The following is a 20,934-nucleotide window of genomic DNA, read 5'->3' as shown; positions in this document are numbered from 1 at the left end:
CTACTATTAACTTTAGCCATAACATATAGCTTCATGTGTAAACATATGAAGCGGTATGTTGTTGTTTTCATTATAAATTCTCATTTTCTGACATGGATTGTTGTGGAATTGTGTCGTATTTCCCTTATTTATGGATTTTTTAGAGGATTTGGCTGATTATATAGGAAAAGGAAACTTCTTGAAAGCAAGTTTGGTAGAAACAATCTAGATTTGAGTCTCAAGATATCTAGGGTATTCAAAAAAGCTAAATTTTTTGAAAGCTTGGTATGTAGGAATATTCTAGATTTGAATCCCGGAGTTAGGTGGGTTCTTGAGAAAAGCTGTTTTAACAAACATATAGTCGAATATGCTTATCATTTAAGTCTTAATAATATAATTCTTAAACATGTTGTCAATTAACTTTACCTTATTCTTTATCTTTACAGTGTACCTTAAATAAAAAAACAAAGGCCAAATGAAGTAAGTAAAATTTCATTATATTAACAATTTATTGTTAAAAAAACTATAAAATTTTCATTTTAATTTTTTCGAGAATATTCCTAGAATTTATCTTGTTATGAATAAGATTTTCTTTCAATTCATTCAGCTATGCAAAATTTATATAATAAAAGTATAGCATAACTTAAGCCAGCTTAGGAAACTCATTTGCAAAAAATTTTAAAAATCTTAAAAAATCTAAATTAAATCTAGTAATAAAAGTTAACTTTAACATACATAGTTAGCTAGTTAGTTAGTTAGTTTAGTAGTTAGTAGTTAGTTAGTTAGTAGTTAGTTAGTTAGTTAGTTAGTAGTTAGTTAGTTAGTTAGTAGTTAGTTAGTTAGTTAGTTAGTTAGTAGTTAGTTAGTTAGTTAGTTAGTTAGTTAGTTAGTTAGTTAGTTAGTTAGGTTAGTTAGTTAGTTAGTAGTTAGTAGTTAGTTAGTTCGTAGTTAGTTAGTTAGTAGTAGTTAGTTAGTTAGTTAGTTAGTAGTAGTTAGGTTAGTTAGTAGTTAGTTAGTTAGTTAGTTAGTTAGTTAGTTAGTTAGTTAGTTAGTTAGTTAGTTAGTTAGTTAGTTAGTTAGTTAGTTAGTTAGTTAGTTAGTTAGTTAGTTAGTTAGTTAGTTAGTTAGTTAGTTAGTAGTTAGTTAGTTAGTTAGTTAGTTAGTAGTATGTTAGTTAGTTTTTAGTTAGTTAGTTAGTTAGTTAGTTAGTTAGTAGTTAGTTAGTTAGTTAGTAGTTAGTTAGTTAGTTAGTTAGTTAGTTAGTTAGTTAGTTAGTTAGTTAGTTAGTTAGTTAGTTAGTTAGTTAGTTAGTTAGTTAGTTAGTAGTTAGTTAGTTAGTAGTTAGTTAGTTAGTTAGTTAAGTTAGTTAGTAGTTTAGTAGTTAGTTAGTTAGTAGTTAGTTAGTTAGTTAGTTAGTTAGTTAGTTAGTTAGTTAGTTAGTAGTTAGTTAGTTAGTTAGTTAGTTAGTTAGTTAGTAGTTAGTTAGTTAGTTAGTAGTTAGTTAGTAGTAGTTAGTTAGTAGTTAGTTAGTTAGTTAGTTAATTCACTATTTAATTCATCCAAAATTTATTGGATTTTTTTAAAATCACTCGAAAATATTTCAACAAAACACCCATGTGTATTCAATGGCACGTCATTAGTTGGTCAACTATAAAACAAAAGTAAAAAAAACAGCTCTCACATACAACAAGGACACGTTCAACTAAGCTTAGAATAAATTAGAATTATTATGCCCCAAGGAGTCAATATGTATACCAAAAATAACGTTAAGCATTTCATAGCTTTAATTTTCAAAAATATTAAAAACAAAGCATAAATATAGGAAATTTTACATTTAAACAGCCTAACATTAGGCTATGAAACTTTATAAAAATTAACGCCTAATAGTATATAAAACTATTTAAAAGAAAATTGTTGCAATTGTTTGTTAAACTACTTTAAAATTTTTTAATTTGTTCAATCTAAATGAACAGTTAGTGGAAATTTAAAGCACTTTTATACTGTTATAAATTATAACTGCAAACTCACGCATATGCTCACTTCATAATACATATCATGGCTTAAATTCCTGCAAAATGTTGTAATTTTCCCAATATATACTCTCAAACAAAAGGCTGCCATTGTGAAAAACTTGTGTCTGGTTTTGACAGCAAACGTATAATAAATGACATAAATGTTAGTTATATTTGTAAGTATGAAACCAGTGAGAGGAAAATTATTAATAAGAGAATATAAATTACAAATTCAACAAGCATAGCATCATCACAGAAATTTAAGAATTTATGCTTAAACTGCAAGTAATGGTAATTTTTACGGAAAAAAGGCAGAAAAAGATGAATTTTCAAAAATAAAATAATAATTTTCTTGTAATTAGTGTCTTTTACATTAACTTTCTAATTTTAAAGCAAATTATTTAAGATTTTTTTTCTATAAAATTTCAACATTTTCAGTCTAAAATCAACAAATTTATAGAATATTGGTATAATCCTTAAAATTAAAGCAATTTACTTATAGACAGTTGTTTTTGTTTACTTATTTAATTTATTAAAGTTGTTATCTTTTGTTAAATTCTTGAAACTGACCTTTTCATCTTTGTTTTTTTAAAGAAAAACATTTTATTATTCTGGTTAAATCACTTGTCATTTGCAATACTCACATACATACATACATATACAATGCTTAAATTTTCCTTCGATTTTCCTTCTTTATTCATTTTCCCTCTACAACGCTTCTCTCTCTTTCTGTTCAGCTTTTTAAACATTGTTATACATATTCATGTTTCTTTTAAACAACAAAAAGTATTAACAAAAAACAACACAAAATGTATTTAATTTAATGTACATATTTACCTAAATAAATAAGTATATATAAATAGGGTGATACGGAATAAAGGGAGTTAAAAAGGAAGTTATTTTTCTAACAGATCGTTAAACGAGCTTGATCAGTTACAGTTTTATCATATCTTTTTTATATTTGCCTTAATTTTACCAAAAATTGTTGTGAAATATTATGGTTTAGAAAAATCCTACAACTTAACCGTTTTTTTCCTTAAATATTGATTTTCAACAAAATTTATACATAAGAAACTTTAAATAAAAACTTTAACTTTCTTCGATGCCCCCTAATATCAATATAAGTTTGCATCACAAACACATTGTATGTACTATATACTTTTTTTACAATAGATGTCAAGTGTTGTTGTTATATTACATGTCCTGATAGAGTGTACTATGTTGTAAGTATGATGTCAGTCAGTCACCCACTTGCTTAAACACACACACACACATTTAAAAAGCACAAATATGTACTTTGTGTTAAACGTTCTTCATTTAACTAAATAAGTGCATATGTATGTGAAATATCCTAACAGTTCTGCCAAGCGTCCCTCAACTTTTGTTCAACATATAAGGTAATCACAGTTTGACGCTATTTATATGAGTATATCTCGACCCTATAAGCTATATCCAATCTGAATTCTTTTGGAGAGCGAAGTCGATTTATAGATCTTCGTCATATAGAAAGCATCAGATAATTTCGGGTTCCAAACATTGGATCATTTCATCAGACATTCCTTTCAGACCAGACTGTAGACTAGACTATATTATAGAAACGACTATAGACTAGACTCTAGATTCGACTATAGACTAGACTCTAGACTAAACTATCGACTAGACTATAGACTAGACTATAGACTAGACTATATACCAGACTATATACTAGACTATATACTAGACTATAGAATAGACTATAGACTAGACTAAAGACTAGACTATAGACTAGACTATAGACTAGACTATAGACTAGACTATAGACTAGACTATAGACTAGACTATAGACTAGACTATAGACTAGACTATAGACTAGACTATAGACTAGACTATAGACTAGACTATAGACTAGACTATAGACTAGACTATAGACTAGACTATAGACTAGACTATAGACTAGACTATAGACTAGACTATAGAATAGACTATAGAATAGACTATAGACTAGACTATAGTCTAGACTATAGACTAGACTATAGACTAGACTATAGACTAGACTATAGACTAGACTATAGACTAGACTATAGACTAGACTATAGACTAGACTATAGACTAGACTATAGACTAGACTATAGCCTAGACTATAGACTGGACTATAGACTAGACTATATACTAGACTATAGACTAGACTATAGACTAGACTATAGAATAGACTATAGAATAGACTATAGAATAGACTATAGACTAGACTATAGACTAGACTAGACTATAGACTAGACTAGACTAGACTAGACTAGACTACAGACTAGACTATAGACTAGACTATAGACTAGACTATAGACTAGACTATAGACTAGACTATAGACTAGACTATAGACTAGACTATAGACTAGACTATACACTAGACTATATACTAGACTAAACTATAGCCTGCATAAAAACTAAATACAACAACATCCCGTAACGTATGAAGCTGAAGCAGGGATGGAAGATTGTGTATGATATAAATTTAAAGAAAAGTTCTTAAACATTTAAAAAATTATATTTTCTTTCATACTCTTTGGTGAAGGTACAGTAAGTTTCGGCACAGCTATGTGGGTAAAGTAACTATAACTAATGAAAAGGGGCACATTGTCCCTATCAAAAGTACAGGGCTAATACTTATAGACATATAGTCATATTTGCAAATGACTTTTTTGTTGTTGTACATAAATGTAGGCATTATTATAATTGTGTTGGTGTCATTATTATTTATATGTGTTTTGTAGACTCATTTACCCTTTTCTGTCAAATGACTTCGAAAAATTTGTATATGTGTACTTTATAAATATATTTATACATTCCGATTTTAGAGTTTTATTCTTTTAAACATAGGAAATTTTAAATTATGACTATATAGTCAAAAAAAAAAACTTTTAAAAATTTAACCTCCTAGAATTAAAGACATTCTCCCGTTAGAACAAGCTTTAAAACTTACAAGCGTAAGAGATATACACCACAAATTAAATAGTTACAGGACTGGTGCTATAGTAATGTTTACATTTTTTTATTGGGACTTTTACTATATAACAATCTACTTTTGACCAACATTCATTGCCAAAAAACTTTTCTTATACAATTAAATTCTTATAAATAGTTTTATTTCCCTTTTCAACTCAATGTCAAAGTTTATAATTTGTTATTTAGCTACTTATTAAACTCATGAAATTTTAATATTTTATTAATTTTCTTTTCAAGCAATGTTGATTAGTTTGTTAACTTTTATTTACTGAAGCTGAAAGTTTTCGTTTTTCCTTTTTTTTTTTGCAAAAATGTTGGTTAATGTGGCAACAACTTTTCCTCTTTCCTCTTGTTATTTTCCGTTAAACATAAATATTATAAGGAAAAGTAAGCTAACAGTTGAAAAAAGAAAAACTAAGTTTTATTCTGTTTGTCATAAAAGTTTACTAGACATTTAATAACTTTAATGGCAACCAATGTGTATAGGGGCAGAGGTTTTTATGAATTTTACTTTAAAAAAACCGCTGCTTAAGGTAACTAACATTTTAAGGATTTAATGTTGTAAGGTGAGTTTAAAAAAATGCTGGCATTTTTCTTCAAGGACTCTTAAGCTAGTTTTTATTTCCCTAACAAAATATCCTTTAACACAAAATAAAACATTTAAATAAAGACATATTAACCACCAGCTTTAAAAAAAAGTACTCCTCTCTTCTCTTGTGCCTGGGTTAAAAATGTGCGTTGGCTGGTTTTATGCTGAATGGCTCAGTTGGTTGGCTTTGTTTGGTTGAATACCAAGAACAAAAATACCTATAAATTGTGGTTGTTTTTTTTTCTTCTTCTTTTGACGCAGTTACTGCTGCTGTTGTGGCAAGTTTATACTTTTTGGTAGTTTGCTTGATTTGGTAAAACAAACTATGTTGATGACATTGAGATGAATTTTTAAAAGAAAAAAAGTTTTATTTTTTTTAAGCTGCAAAGTAATGATTTCGTTTGTTGGCTTCAATTTCTGTTTTTTTTTTTTAATTTTTATAAGAAAAAAAAAACATGTTCTGGTTTATGCCTTGCTAGTTATTTGCAATTTTGGACTTCTGATCGGTATAAAACTAAAAAAAAAATTATATAAAAAAACATATAAAAACAGTCAAGGTGTTACTAGTTTTTGTTTTCTTACACACACACAGATATTTTGTTTAAATTTTAAATTGCGAGACAAAAAAAAGAAGAATAAAAATGACATCAAGGATGTTATCAAGGTTTTCCAGGTTTTATGTGAAAATAAAAATTTATAATGTGAAATAAAAAGAAAAACAAGAATAAAACCGAAAAAAAAGAAGAAATGAAGGGATCTTCTTTTTTTGTATTGTAAGTGGAAACTTTTTTGTAAAGAACTTTTAAGTACTTAACAGGTTGTGGTACAGTTAATTTTTTTAAGGAAGTGGAAAATTTTGCAAAATTAACTACACAGTAGTAGGTTTTAGGATGAATGCAAATATATCCCCTTCAAATTCTTGAACAGCAATCTAAAATAGATGAAAAAAGTAACTAATTCCATAAATATTCTAAGGAGAGTGTATATGTCCTGTAAATTTTCCCTAGAACATGTGCCAAAGGTGACTAATTCAATCACAAATCATTCATTAAAGGACTAGTTTAAGAACTGTTTTATAAAGTGTTTGTCAATCCCATAACACCGCCAAAGGTGACAATTTCGCATAGTGAGTTATACTTACTCAACAACTAGTAATAACTTACAAGTAATATAATATGTAAGTACTTACTTTTTAGCCTTGATATATTGTTTGTAAACCGACCGTTATCCCTTTTCAAAGTATATACATACGTACGACAACACTATGTAATGTTGACAACATTGCAACAATTCGTTGTCGAAATCTAAATTTTATACACATCCGTTGTCTATATGTTAACAAACGTGGTAAAGCTCACTATTGACAAACAATCCGTTGCCAATAGTGAGCTTACCACGTTTGTTAACAACGAATTGTTGCAATGTTGTCAACATTACATAGTGTTTGCCGTACGTATGTATATACTTTGACAACGGATGTTATTTAAACAGTTTGGTGTCAATTTGGTACCAGGCGTGTAAATTTCTTTATCCCTCTGTGTATGCATTACAATCAAAACTTTTCAAATCACATTTTACTGACAGCAGCTAATTTGCCAATAAATTTCCCCAACAATCATACAACTTAAACAGCTAATTATAATAATATTCTACAAAAATATTACACAGGTGTATTATAACAGCCCCTATAAATATACCACACACCTAGTAGCATAAAGCTAAAAGTATAATTAAATTTTTACCCTAGTAAATTTTTACCCAAACTATTTAAAAATTCGTATGTGTGTGTGTGATTATGTAAACAGGTGTAGTTAAGTGTGTGATATAGAGAGAGTAGTTGAAACTATCATATGAAAAGTTTACCTACCACATGGTTAAATAACTACCTGTTAAAATGAAAAGGGTAAAAGCATATGATTTTTGTTAACACTTCTCATAATGTATGAGATGATACTAGAGCAGTGATACCACTTGCAAATTTAAGTGAGGGGAAATAACTTTACTCACTGCTTAACAATCTAGCCAAAGTAACATATAAATTAAATTATTAAATGTTGGTTTTTAGCTTTAGTGCTACTCCTTGCCACATTTGCAACACTTGGTAATATTTTGCTTAAGTGCAAATGAAGAAAACCAACAGCATTAACCATGAAAAGTACCTGAAAATCAACTGTGTTTACAAATGAGTTTCAGGTTTTATTACATGGCTGATGATGTCTTCTTCATGTTTGACTTGTACACATATTTTAATCATAATTATTATGTTGCTGACGGTGGTGATGATGATGATCATCATAATCATTAGCATTTGTTTTATGTGATTATAATTATTAGCAACGTCAATTTGTTGTGTGTTGAGTGCCATGAAATTGACACTCAATATTATTTGTATGAATGCCTGAATATTTGAACGTTAAAATGCCATTGCAATTACATTTGCTGTTGTTGCTGCAGTCATTTTTGTTGTCGTCGTAGTTGATGTTGTTGCAGTAGTAGTTGTAGTAGCGAAACAACTCAATTAACCTCGACCTTCGTTAAAAAGGCTTGAATGATAATTCAACTGATGATGATGTTACAATGCAATGCATACAACAACACTATGAACAACAAATTCTTACAACTTAAAACAGATGGGCTTTTAGAAATAGCAGCTTTTGTTAGAAATGGTGTTTTCTTAAAGAAAAACCAATTTTCTCCAAAGACAAAAATTATAATTTCAGTAAAAAAAAAAGAAAAACTTCATTGAATTTATATTTATATTATAAATTTTCAATGTTTTATTAAAAAATTTACTAATTTTGTCTATGATTTTTATAAAAGTAAATTTTTTCTAAAAATTCAACAATTTTGATAATAATAGCTTTTTATATAAAGCTTTTGGTATATCTTTCTATCTCTGAAAAGCTTTCTCATGAAGCTTACTATTTGTAGAAATCGTTCGATTTCTTTCCTTTCTATTTCCCTTTCATTTATATAAAGCTTTTAATAAGGCTCTATATTTCTAGAAACATTTCAATTAATCTTTCTATATATAAAGCTTTCTTAAAATAGTTCTATGTATTTAAATAAAGCTTTTAAAAAATCCCATCTCATTAATTTAAGTTCAAGCTTTTATAGAATATATTTGATACATCTCCTAATTTCTAAAAAAGCTTTCTTATGAAGATCTCTATTTGTAGAAATCGTTCGATAAATGATTATACTTACAGAAAGCTCTTTATAAGTTTTTCTATTTCCATTTCATTTATATAAAGCTTTTAATAAATTTCTAGATTTTACAATATTTAAATAAAGCTTTCAATAAACCTCATCTCTTTTGTTTAAGTTCTCTAAATGTTGATTAAGCTCGCCAATTATAGAAAGATGTCGATAAATCTCTTTATTTCTAGAAATTTTGTTATAAATCTCTCCTTTCCAAGAAAGATTTTTATAAATTACTGTATCAAAAAAAGCTTTTGTTAAATTTTGTCAATTATACAAAGCTTTCTTTTTATAAAAAATTGTGTTTAAATTTTTGTCTTAATGAAACATTTATTTATATAAAGCTTTCTTTACTTTAATAAAAAGCTCTTTTAAATCTCTTTATTAAAGAAAGCTTTCGTAAATATAAAAACCCATCTTAAAACTTTTCTTCTAATAGAAAGTTTATTAATCGAAAGCTTTTTATTCTTTACCAAAAATCTTCTATATTTATAGTAGTAAACAGCTTTCTATGAAAGGAGGATCTTTCGAAATATTTTTTATAAAAGCTTTATATACCTCCCTGTTAGGGGAAGCTTTCACTAAGGCTCTTTATTTAAAGAACATTTTTTACAAGATCTTACCATTTATAGAGTAACATTTGATATATTTATTATTAGTAAATAGTTCTCGATAAATCTCTCTATTTTTTAAAGCTTTAAAAAGCTTTTGATAAATTTCTAGATTTTTTAAATATTTTTAGAAACATTTGTATTAATTGAAAATTCTAAACAATACATTTTTGTTATAAAAGAAATCCTGCTCTTTTTACCAACTCCAGTGTTAATACAATCATGATGTGCATTTCTTATAAAAATAATTGTTTTTTTAAACATGACGTCATTTTTATAGTTGGTTACAAGATAAATTTGCATTAAATGCAAAAAAAAAAAAAAAAAACAAAATCAAACTTACATTACCTTAGTAAATATACAAAAGTATTTTTTTACAAAATAAAAAAAAAAGAATACTTCAACACAAATTCAAGGTTAAAAAACCATAAAACAACTTATAATTCAGGTTCAAGCCAAACCAAACAAAACAAATAAACATTTATCATCAATATTCTATTTGTTTATAGATTTTGACCATCGTAAATGCCATAATTGTAAAGCCAACCATATATTTTATTTTCGCTTTTTTTTCTATATAATTAATTAAAAATTAAATGCACGCACTTTTTTGGTCGTCACATAAAAAACACCACTAAACAAAAGCAAAAAAACAAACGCCCGCCCTCTTGTTAAGCATGCAATTTATAAAATACAAAAAAACAAAAAATAATAATAAACTTGGTTAGCAAGTAAGTACGCATGCGTAACCATTGTCAATGTTAACAGACCATATGCATGCTCCAACAAACAGTGACAGCTTGCTCCAACAAACTATCTTCAGCCAACACACGTAATAACATTTTAATGTAGTTTTTTTTTATTTTGTTCATTCTTTGCCACAACCACAGTATGTCTTTGCCTGTTTGTCGGTCTATCAGAGTCCGCCAAGTCTTTATTGTTCAATGTACATTCGCACACATGCTGTTGGTAGTTAAGAAACCTGTATTTTTCTTAATTGTTTCGTTTATACACCTAGTTAAAACTAAATTTGTTTGTCTCAATGTATGTGTGTGTGTGCGTGTGAGTTGCATTAAGTGATCTTGCATGATGCACAATAGTGCATTTTATGCATTATTGTTGCATTCAATGTTTCAAGTCTCGTTTTCATTTCAAGAACCAGGTCAAGGTTATGCTGTGTTTGTTACATGCGGCTTTGTGTTGTGTTGACAGCAACAATACACCAGCACTCACAGTTAAACTCACACTCTTACATTTTAAGTATGTATCTGTATGAGGCTTTCAGCCTCGATTTGTTTTTATTGTACGAACACGTACAAGCAACTAAACATAAATGTGGTATTCCTTCGACCAAAGTCAACGTTTAAAGTCAAGTTTTATTTTGGCTTGTTGTGCTTTGATTACAAACATGATTTGTTTTTATTATTATTATGTATTATTGTTAGTACTTGATCAAACATGTTTTGAGAAAACAATAAAACAAGCATAAATGTTTGATATCAAACATGTTGCTTGTTAATATTTTAAGCTTAAGTTTAAGCCAACTTAAGAAGAGTTATTTTGTTGTAAATCAAATACTTTAATAGAGTTTTAAAACATGTTTTAAAGAAATTTTCTCTTTGTCTAGAAAATGTTGACAAGAGAAATCTTTGTTGTTTTAATAAAGTTTACTCTTTTATTTTAAAAACCGTTAGTACGACAATTGAGAGCAATTTTAGTATGCATTATAATTAATTTTTTTGTTTTTCAAAGATTTAGTTTAAAATGTGATTTCAGTCTATAGTTCAGACTACATTCATACATACATATGTATATAAATCAGGCTGTAATCTAAACTGTAGTTCAATTTATAGAGCACACTATAACTCAAAATCTAGTTCAGTTTATACTCCAGACTTTAGTTCAGTCTACAGTCCTGACTGTAGTTCAGTCTATAGTCTAGAATATAGTTCAGGCTATAGTTCAGTCTATAGTACAAGCTATAGTTCAGTCTATAGTCTAGACTATATATAGTTCAGACTATAGTCTAGACTATAGTTCAGACTATAGTCCAAGTTCCGTATATAGTCCAAACTACAGTTCAGGCTATAGTCCAGGCAATAGTTCAGTCTATAGTACAGGCTATAGTTCAGTCTATAGTCTAGACTATAATATAGACTATAGTTCAGACTATAGTCCAAACTACAGTTCAGGCTATAGTCCAGATCACAGTTCTGTCTTTAGTTTAGTCTATAGTTCAGTCTATAGCCCAGACTAAAGTACATATATAGTTCAGACTATAGTTTAGTTTATAGTCCAAACTATAGTTCAGTGTATAGTCCCAAACATCATTCTACAGTCCTGATTATAGTTCATTCTATAGTCCCCTCTATACTTCAGTCTATAGCCAAGACAATAGATCGGTATATAGTCCAAACTATAGTTCAGTCTATATTCCAGATTACAATTCAGTCTATAGTTCATTATATAGCCCAGACATATATAGTTCAGACTATAGTTCAGTTTATAGTCCAAACTATAGTTCAGTGTATAGTCCCGAGCATAGTTCATTCTACAGTCCTGATTATAGTTCATTCTATAGTTCTCACTATACTTCTGTCTATAGCCAAGACTATAAATCAGTGTATAGTCCAAACTATAGTTCAGTCTATATTCCAGATTACAATTCAGTCTATAGCCCAGATTATAGTTCAGTCTATAGTCCATGCTATAGTTCAGTTTATATCCCAGACTATAGTTTAATCTATAGAACAGACTATAGTCCAGATTATAATCTAGACTATAGTTTAGTTTATAGTTCTGCCTATAGGTCAGTTAGCTTAATATATTACCCAGACAGTCTATAGTTCAGACTACAGATTAATCTATTGTCCAGACTATAGTTCAAAATATAGTTGTGTAAGTTATTTGCAATTAAATTCGAACAAAATTTTAAAGTTGTCAAACAAAATGTTTATCTTAAAATTCGAAATTTCATTTTCACTAAAAATTCAGTTTTTCATTGAAAATTCTACTTTTTACAAAAAAATTAATTTTTAACTTTAAATTCTAAATTAAAAAATATTACCTTTTTTACGATATCTTAAATACTAAAGAATTTTTTTAAATGTATGTATTAATTTCCAATTTAAGCGATCAAATTTCGCATATAAATATATCAATGCGTATGATTAATAAACAATTATTTGCAACAGAAAATATTAATCATACGCTAACAATTTCAAAATTTGTGGTGTATTTTAAAGATTTTAAGAAAATTATTAATTGTTGATAAACTAAACTCATGTCTTAAATATCTGAATACCATTATTATCTTCTATATATTTTGATTCCATTTTCAATCAAACCAAAGATTCTAAGCATTGTTCTACACACGTTTGTTGTAACTTTATAAAGTAAAAAATACAAAAAATATTGTCGTTCTAACTGGAAAAAGACTGAAAAGTTTTTATACATCATAAAAATCTGGTCATAACTAAAACTCGTAAAAACTATTAAATCAATAGTTATGTACATATATTTAAGTGTTATTAAGGCTGTCAAATGGTTAAATGTAATTTTAAGTTTTATTGACGATCACAGAACGCTATGTCAATTTTCCATTACTTTACTCATATACAAAAGTGTTCAAATTCTTACTCACAGCATCAATTATACGCATGAATTTTGATGATCTTATAACAAGTATCTATGAACAAGTGTATAAGAAAATGTGGTTGCACTTGATACGGCAAATAATGCAACAAAAACAAATCATCACAAAAAAACTTAAACACCAACAACCAAATGGGTAAATTTACAAATTGAAAACCAAAATGACAATGATTTTATTTTAACATGGCAAAAGCAACAATTTTTCATTAGATAAAACCAGAGGAAAAAAATCACACAACTCACAAACATCTGTTGCATGAAAAATGTTTGTTTCTACAATAGATATACAAAAACAACAACAAGTACAGAGATACATACGTACGTATGTACGTACATTAAGCAAGTATTTGTGACATTGTTTTTTTTTATTTCTGAATGCAATTGTGCACATAATGTTTTGGTATTTGTGACTATGTATAGAAGTATCAGGGTTATTTTAAGATTGCGCATACGTATATTTGTTTGTATGTGTAAAAAAATCATTTAGTATTTATACTAAGTAGAAAAAATCTATTATTGACTTTGAAAATTCATTAGAAGAAATCAATAAGAAAATAATTTACAAAAAGATTTTGAAAAAAGAATTGTAAAACTATGGATATACAATGAAGATTAAATTGTTATGGATATTTTTAAATGTTTAATTTCTATTTATCAACATAATATTTAATATTTATTAATAGCTAACATTTTTCTTACATATGACTGTAACTCAAATCTTTATCATGTTCGCAAAAATTTGTCGGTTATGTGGTACCAATCCGCATCAACTATATTTAACAATGTAAATCAAATTTTTATTATTTTTTTTATTATTAATTTGACAGAATTTCATTTAAAGTGCACATCTTCTGAAATATTTAACACACAACTGTGAATTGTTTAAATGTTTTATTAAATATTTACACATAAATTTACGTAAAAGGTTTTAATATGGAATTAATTTTTGATTTTTTTTAAATAGAATATTAACAAAATAAAACACAGTATTGTTTACGGTCTAGAGTTTGAACTTCAGACTATAGTTTATTTTAAAGTTCATACTATAGACTAGTCTGATCAACTCTTCTTAAGAATAAAGTTCAGACTGCAGTTTAGACTGTCTATAGTATAGACTAAAGTCTAGACTATAGTACAGGGTAGCCAGGCTATAGTCTAGTCTATAGTCCATACTATAGACAGTCTATAGTCCAGACTATAGATCAGTCTATAATCTAGACTATAGATCAGTCTATATTCCAGACTATAGATCAGTCTATATTCCTTACTATAGATCAGTCTGTAGTCCAGACTATAGATCAGTCTATAGTCCAGACTATAGATCAGTCTATAGTCCAGACTATAGATCAGTCAATAGTCCAGTCTATAGATCAGTCTATAGTCCAGACTATAGATCAGACTATAGATCAGTCTTTAAATATATCAATGTTTTACCTATTTGTGATATTCTGATCTCAACAAGTTGAACCAAATTTCCCACAGGGAAGATATAAAACTCTATTTAGACCTCGTTGTCTACAGAAAATGAAAATGTTTACTCTTTTTCTTGTCTAATGTAATCAATATACATAAACATATGTATATTTTTGCCATGATTATTTGTTGAACATATTAAAATAAATTGGTTCAAGATCAGCTGCCAGCAATACAATAATTAAATAAGTATTGATAGACAAACATACACACAATGGGCTTTTTCGTGCCACACATATGAGATTTGATATCTGAAAAACAAAAAACAACAACAACAAGAAAAAATATTAAACGGCAACGGGTGCTCAAATGTATGGTAAATAAGCGTGAGCTCATAAACAGAAACTGGTGTATCTGTAATACCTCTGAATATGTCTATGAGGTTTTAGCAATTGTGGCAACGAAAAAGTATAACGTTTAACCTTGTCCCTGAGGCAATATTCTATAATAAATGCGTAAAAATGCAATACAATCTGTTGATTTACTAAACATAACAATAATGTGTGTAAAACTATTTTTTTTTAAACAATTTACTATTTATTAGTATAAATTATAAGAACAAATTTATTAAAACATATTTTGCTTATAATTTTGTTTCAAACATTTTTAACTTATCTCCCTTGTGGTTGCTTGTTGGCAGTTTTTCACAATTTTACACATTTCATTGGGTATTTTTTTTTTTTGTTATTGTCGCCAAGGTTATTCTTAACATACAACCACCAGCAGCAGTAGATATAAAACTTTGTTGAATGTGTCATCTTGCCATAGCAGCTATCATTGAAATTATTTTTGTGAATATATATAAAGAAAAGCTGAAGTACGAAAGGATAAGAAAAGTAAAAAAAAATGTCCTTAGTTACCCACACTAACCATGCAACACTTGTTATTTATGTGCTGATCACATTTTATGGGTTAATGGGCAAATTGTGAGTTCTATGCTTGAGTGTTAACATGTGTCTTAAATTTGTTTATTTGAACAAAGGAATTCAAAAAAATTCTTAAGGCTATTTTATGATTTTCTTTTGAAGTGTCTTTTTTTTGGTTAAAATAGTAAAAACTATATAGTTTTGATATAACTTTTATTTAATAATGTTTGACCACATTTTGGTTTAATCTCTATCCAGTTACACTAATTCCGGTAGCTAAACATACAATAATAATTTCGTAAAATAACTTCTAAAGTTTAAGTATTAAAATAAATACATAAGACCAGACCATAGTCTAGTCCAAATATTCTAGTTTATAGTCCACACTATAGTCTAGTCTATAGTCCAGACTATGGTCTAGTCTATAGTTCAGGCTATAGTCTAGTCTATAGTTCGGGCTATAGTCTAGTCTATAGTCCAGACTATGGTCTAGTCTATAGTCCAGACAATAGTCTAGTCTATAGTCCAGACAATATTCTAGTCTATAGTCCAGACTATAGTATAGTCTATAGTCCAGACTATAGTATAGTCTATAGTCTAGACTATAGTATAGTCTATAGTCCAGACTATAGTATAGTCTATAGTCCAGACTATAGTATAGTCTATAGTCCAGACTATAGTATAGTCTATAGTCCAGACTATAGTATAGTCCATAGTCCAGACTATAGTATAGTCCATAGTCCAGACTATAGTATAGTCTATAGTCCAGACTATAGTATAGTCCATAGTCCAGACTATATATAGTCTATAGTCCAGACTATATATAGTCTATAGTCCAGACTATATATAGTCTATAGTCCAGACTATATATAGTCTATAGTCCAGACTATATATAGTCTATAGTCCAGACTATATAGTCTATAGTCCAGACTATATATAGTCTATAGTCCAGACTATATATAGTCTATAGTCCAGACTATATATAGTCTATAGTCCAGACTATATATAGTCTATAGTCCAGACTATACATAGTCTATATTCCAGACCATAGTCTATAGTCCAGACTATAGTATAGTCCAGACTATAGTCTATAGTCCAGACTATAGTCTATAGTCCATACTATAGTCTATAGTCCAGACTATAGTATAGTCTATAGACCAGACTATAGTCTATAGTCCAGACTATAGTCTATAGTCCAGACTATAGTATAGTCTATAGACCAGACTATAGTGAAGTCTATAGACCAGCCTATAGTCTAGTCTATAGTCTAGACTATAGTCTAGTCTATATTTTAGTCTAGTCTATATTTTAGTCTAGTCTATAGTCTATAATTTAGTCTAGTATATATCTATAGTACAGACAATATTCTAGTCTATAATCCAGACTATTGTCTAGTTTATAGTTTACTTTGTGCTGTAGACAATAGACTATAGTCAATACTTTCTACTAGTTTAGTTTATAGTCTAGATAGATAGATTAGTCTACAGCCCTTTATGTATCTATACTCATTTCAAATCTTTCCCTAATTGATTCCTTTTAGAGTTTTAAAAACAAGTTATTGAAAAGAAATAACAAACTTTGTCACTGTGATGAAGAGTAAAACAATTTTGCTAAAAGTTTTTTAAAACAAACTTTTGCTTTTAGCTGACCTTTAATAAATTCAAACCTTACCATATTAAAATATTTTCAGAAAAAAACATATGTTGACTTTCAGCAAACTTCCATTTTTTTCTTAAGTTTTCTTAACAGAATTTCCTAAATGTTTTCTTACTTCCTGCGTAGTATAACCTAAACCGGAAATCAAAAACATCTTTTTACAAATACTTTAAGTGGCTTTTGATCTCACACCCTCTTTATGTCTCTTTAAATAACTCAAAAGTTTTTTCTTCATATTATTAACTATATGTTGTATAAAGTTGTTATTTTTGCACTTTTATACTAGAGCTCTATGTATGTGTATTTACTCTCTCTCTTTCTCTTTTTCTCTCCTTCCTTTTCCGTTGTGAATACATTTGTTATATTTTTATAGTTGTTAAGTTGAAGTGTGTTTTATAAAAGTTTATTTAATATACAAAGGTATAAGAGTGTTAGTAAGTGTTTATGCATATGTTTTAAGGTGTAGGTGTGTGTGTGTAGGATGTGAAGGAAAACATTGTCACGTTGTTGCAAGTTAAAAATAAATATTTATTTAAGATTTTATTACAACCGATTTAAGGGATTTCTTTTTTGGTAAACATTAAATTTATATAAATAGAATGTGCCTTAAAAGTAGGCAATTACATTTAAGAAAATTCTTCAAATTCTCTAGGGAGAACATGGAACTAGTCCAGTAACCAGTTCTTTGGGAAATAAAAATAGTTTTTACACTTTATGGGGAGAGAAATTTTAAATTGATTGATCCTTGTTATTTATTATTGTCTATATTTAAAATTTTTTTTTATAAATACTAGCATAAAACAAATTAAACTTTTACTTTGTCTAGTTATTTTTTTTTTTTTTTTTTTTTTGTGAAATACTGTAATATATTAAGTATAAATGTTTTAGCCAAAAAACATTTAGAAACCCACACGTTTTGACTGCAATGTTTATGTCTATACATTAGCAGGAAAAATATATAAAAAAACTCGTGCCAGTTTCAACATTAGACAGACAAGCATTTCACATATTTATTTGCAAAGTGTTCTAACTCAAAAGGACTCAATCACAAGAAAAATGGTTTTAAAAGTTTAAACAGGAATTTAATGAAATTTGTCTAACTGATTAAACTTAAATTTTAATAAATTCATGAATTTTTATAATTTTTAAATAATAAATTTGAAAAAAATCGACTTTATTAACAACTTTTAAATAAAACTTTTCAAAAAGTTAATAGTTTGATAAGTCGACTTTTCAATATTTCAATAATGGTCGAAAAGCAGACTGCTATTTAGAATTTCGATTTAATTTTTATCAAAAACACAAAGTCAACTTTTTTATCCTAACAAGGCCGAATAGTCGACTCTTTTATATGAAAAAAGTCGTATAAACGATTTTGTAGATAAACGCGGAAGAGATTGAAAAGTAGTTTTTAAAAAACGTTATAAAGGCAAAAAGTCAGCAATTTCAAATTTGTAAAAAGTTGCAAAGTCGAATATCAAAAAGTCGACTTTTTGATTTAACTTATTTTCTTATAAAAACCCGAATTTTGAGTTACAGCATTTTTAAAGTAAATAAGTTTTATGTACGTGCAATTGTTTATCTAAAGTTTTTCTAATATTACTGCAGAGTGTTATCTAAAATACAAAATGTCAGTTTTCATATATACACATACAACTTTCTTTTAGCAAAACGTTAGAAATGAAAAAGAAACACTTCTTTGAAGGTCATTTGTTAGACAAATGTTTTGATGTTAAATTTTTAATATTTTTTCTTAATCTTTGATCATTTTTGTTTCTACAAATAATCCTTTTATATTTGAAATTAAGATTATTAAAATTCTAAAAGTTGTTTGATCTCTACAAAGTTAAAGTGTTTCTTTGAAATAAAACCTTAACAGCTTGTTTAATTTTACTTCAAAATATTTCTTAGAAAAAAATTTCTTTTAATAAAAACCATTTAAAAACTTGTGATAACAAAACAATATGTGCTTTATAAACATTCTCTTAATATTGCCTACTATGCCTGTATTCTCTTAATTATATACTCTTTAACAAATAGCAACTGTAGTTTGTTTATCTGCCATACGTTGCCTTTTTATATTAATGTCTGCACATTATGTTATTGTCTTGCTTCACTCACACAAGAATTTAACTGTTAACAGTGGCCAAAACCCTTAACATTTTCAAACTTAGATGCTGCCTAACAGTTGGCCAATAACAAGAGAAGGTAAGGTAAGGTTTTAACACAAATAACAAATTTTACTCACTTTTTTTCTCAACAAACAGAGATGCTTTATATGTAGTTTTTAAAACAGTAAAACTCAGTTTTTGTTAGACAGCAAGAGTGTAAAGTTGTGTTTAACGGTAGAAAAGTTTAAATAAAAGTTAACACAGAGAAACGAGAAAACCCAACACTAAAGATGTTTTAAAATAACCACAAACAACAAGGTATCATAGAAATACGTGTCTTTGACTCTCTTATGTCTAAAAAAAGTTTTTTTTTTATTTTAATTAAAGCAACAGTCGGTAGATGTTTTAAAATTGTCATAATTTCTACTTTTACCATGATTATTTCTTTCTGGTATTTGTGTAGCATACTTTCAGGTGTGTTATATGTTTGTATAATGTTTATCCAAGAGTAGAACAATCTTAAAGGTGAATGTAAGCGTATGAGTGTTATTAACATTCAACAGTGTGAGAGTAAATAAATTAAACACACACATACATACTATTGACAAACATTGAAAACACTAAAAACAGTTATATTTTATATGTGTAACAGTACAGTTAAACAATTGTTTGTTTATTTGTGTGCAAATATAACACTTATTTCCTGCAAAATGGTCATAATTCAAAAAACACAATTTGGAGAAAAATTTTAAATTCTTTATCTACAACCAATAAACAGACGGATATTTACTTCGATATATAAGGGGTCTTGAGATCAAAAAAAAAGTATCTGAAAGTATTTAACATGTTAGATGTTTGTATAGTTTAAAAACCATACATTTTGAGTTAAAACTATTTAGTAGTAAATAAGCATTACGTACATTTGTTTGTATTCAAGAGAATGTGTTTGTGTATGTGTTTAAGTACACAGACTAGGATGTTTATTTGTATTGACATGTGTGTTTGTTTGTTGTGTACATAGTGTAATGCTTTCTTTCATTCCTTTTGTCGGAATTTTAGTAGTTTTTAGCTTTTTATTCAAAAGGCAGACTATTATTGTAAATTTACCAGAGTCACTGAACAGCATCATACAAAATTTATTGTATTTGTATTTCACATGTTTTCTGTTGTTGTTAGGCTATATGAGATAATGCTGCTACTGCATGCTTAGGCATCTAATTCATTGCATGTGTATGTGCGAGTGTGTCTGTGTCTGTTTGTTATTATACTTTGTCTATATGTTTGCGGAGTATTCTTCAAAGGGGTTATTGTCTTTTTTTATTTTTGTTTGTGGTTTTATATCACAATACTTGTTTTTGTTTTGTTTCCCTTTGTTATTGGTTTAACATTTTTCCTGTGTGTTGGTGCTCATACTAGAAGAAAAAACTTACATACGCAGTTATAATCTTTATTGCTAATGTCTTTGAGGGTGGGATGGGTTGAACAAAGCTTTACTGATGTTGTTGTAAAGAAAAATGTGTGGCTGTTAAAGGTTAAAGAATCCTTAGAAAAAAACATAAATTTCATAATTATCTTTTTTGATTAGGAATTTTTTATTAATTACAACTAATCCACTTGAAATTTAGTAGTTTATTCATCTGATTACAAGATTATGTTAAAAAATTCGAAATTAAGTTCGAAAATTAACTATAATGTTTGACATTTTTGTAAGGCTATTAAAATAACCTCCAGATATTGAGGATTCTTAAAAATAATAATAATTTTTTTCTTTGAATTTACATTTTCAATTCCAGCTTGCTATTGAAC

The 20,934-nt window shown here is 27.8% G+C and overlaps 1 protein-coding gene across 4 annotated transcripts in view; it reads left to right on the top strand.

The window, feature by feature from the left end:
* Positions 1 to 421: 421 nt before the first annotated feature.
* The window catches only part of LOC119608050 (probable serine/threonine-protein kinase DDB_G0282963), a 32,735-nt gene continuing 12,222 nt past the window's right edge, over positions 422 to 20,934 (top strand). For 3 of the 4 annotated variants that reach the window (XM_037962292.1, XM_037962294.1, XM_037962290.1), the window contains exon 1: positions 422 to 459. The gene's annotated coding sequence lies outside the window, so the exon portion shown is untranslated. Of the gene's footprint in view, positions 460 to 19,427; positions 19,447 to 20,934 lie in introns of those variants that run through there. The other variant, XM_037962291.1, reaches the window with a different exon arrangement.

Source organism: Lucilia sericata, unplaced genomic scaffold, assembly GCF_015586225.1.
Source record: "Lucilia sericata isolate MDLA Ls3-8-SP2 unplaced genomic scaffold, ASM1558622v1 Contig000781F_arrow, whole genome shotgun sequence".
Taxonomy (NCBI): domain Eukaryota; kingdom Metazoa; phylum Arthropoda; class Insecta; order Diptera; family Calliphoridae; genus Lucilia; species Lucilia sericata.
This window is presented reverse-complemented; position numbering and strand designations above follow the sequence as displayed.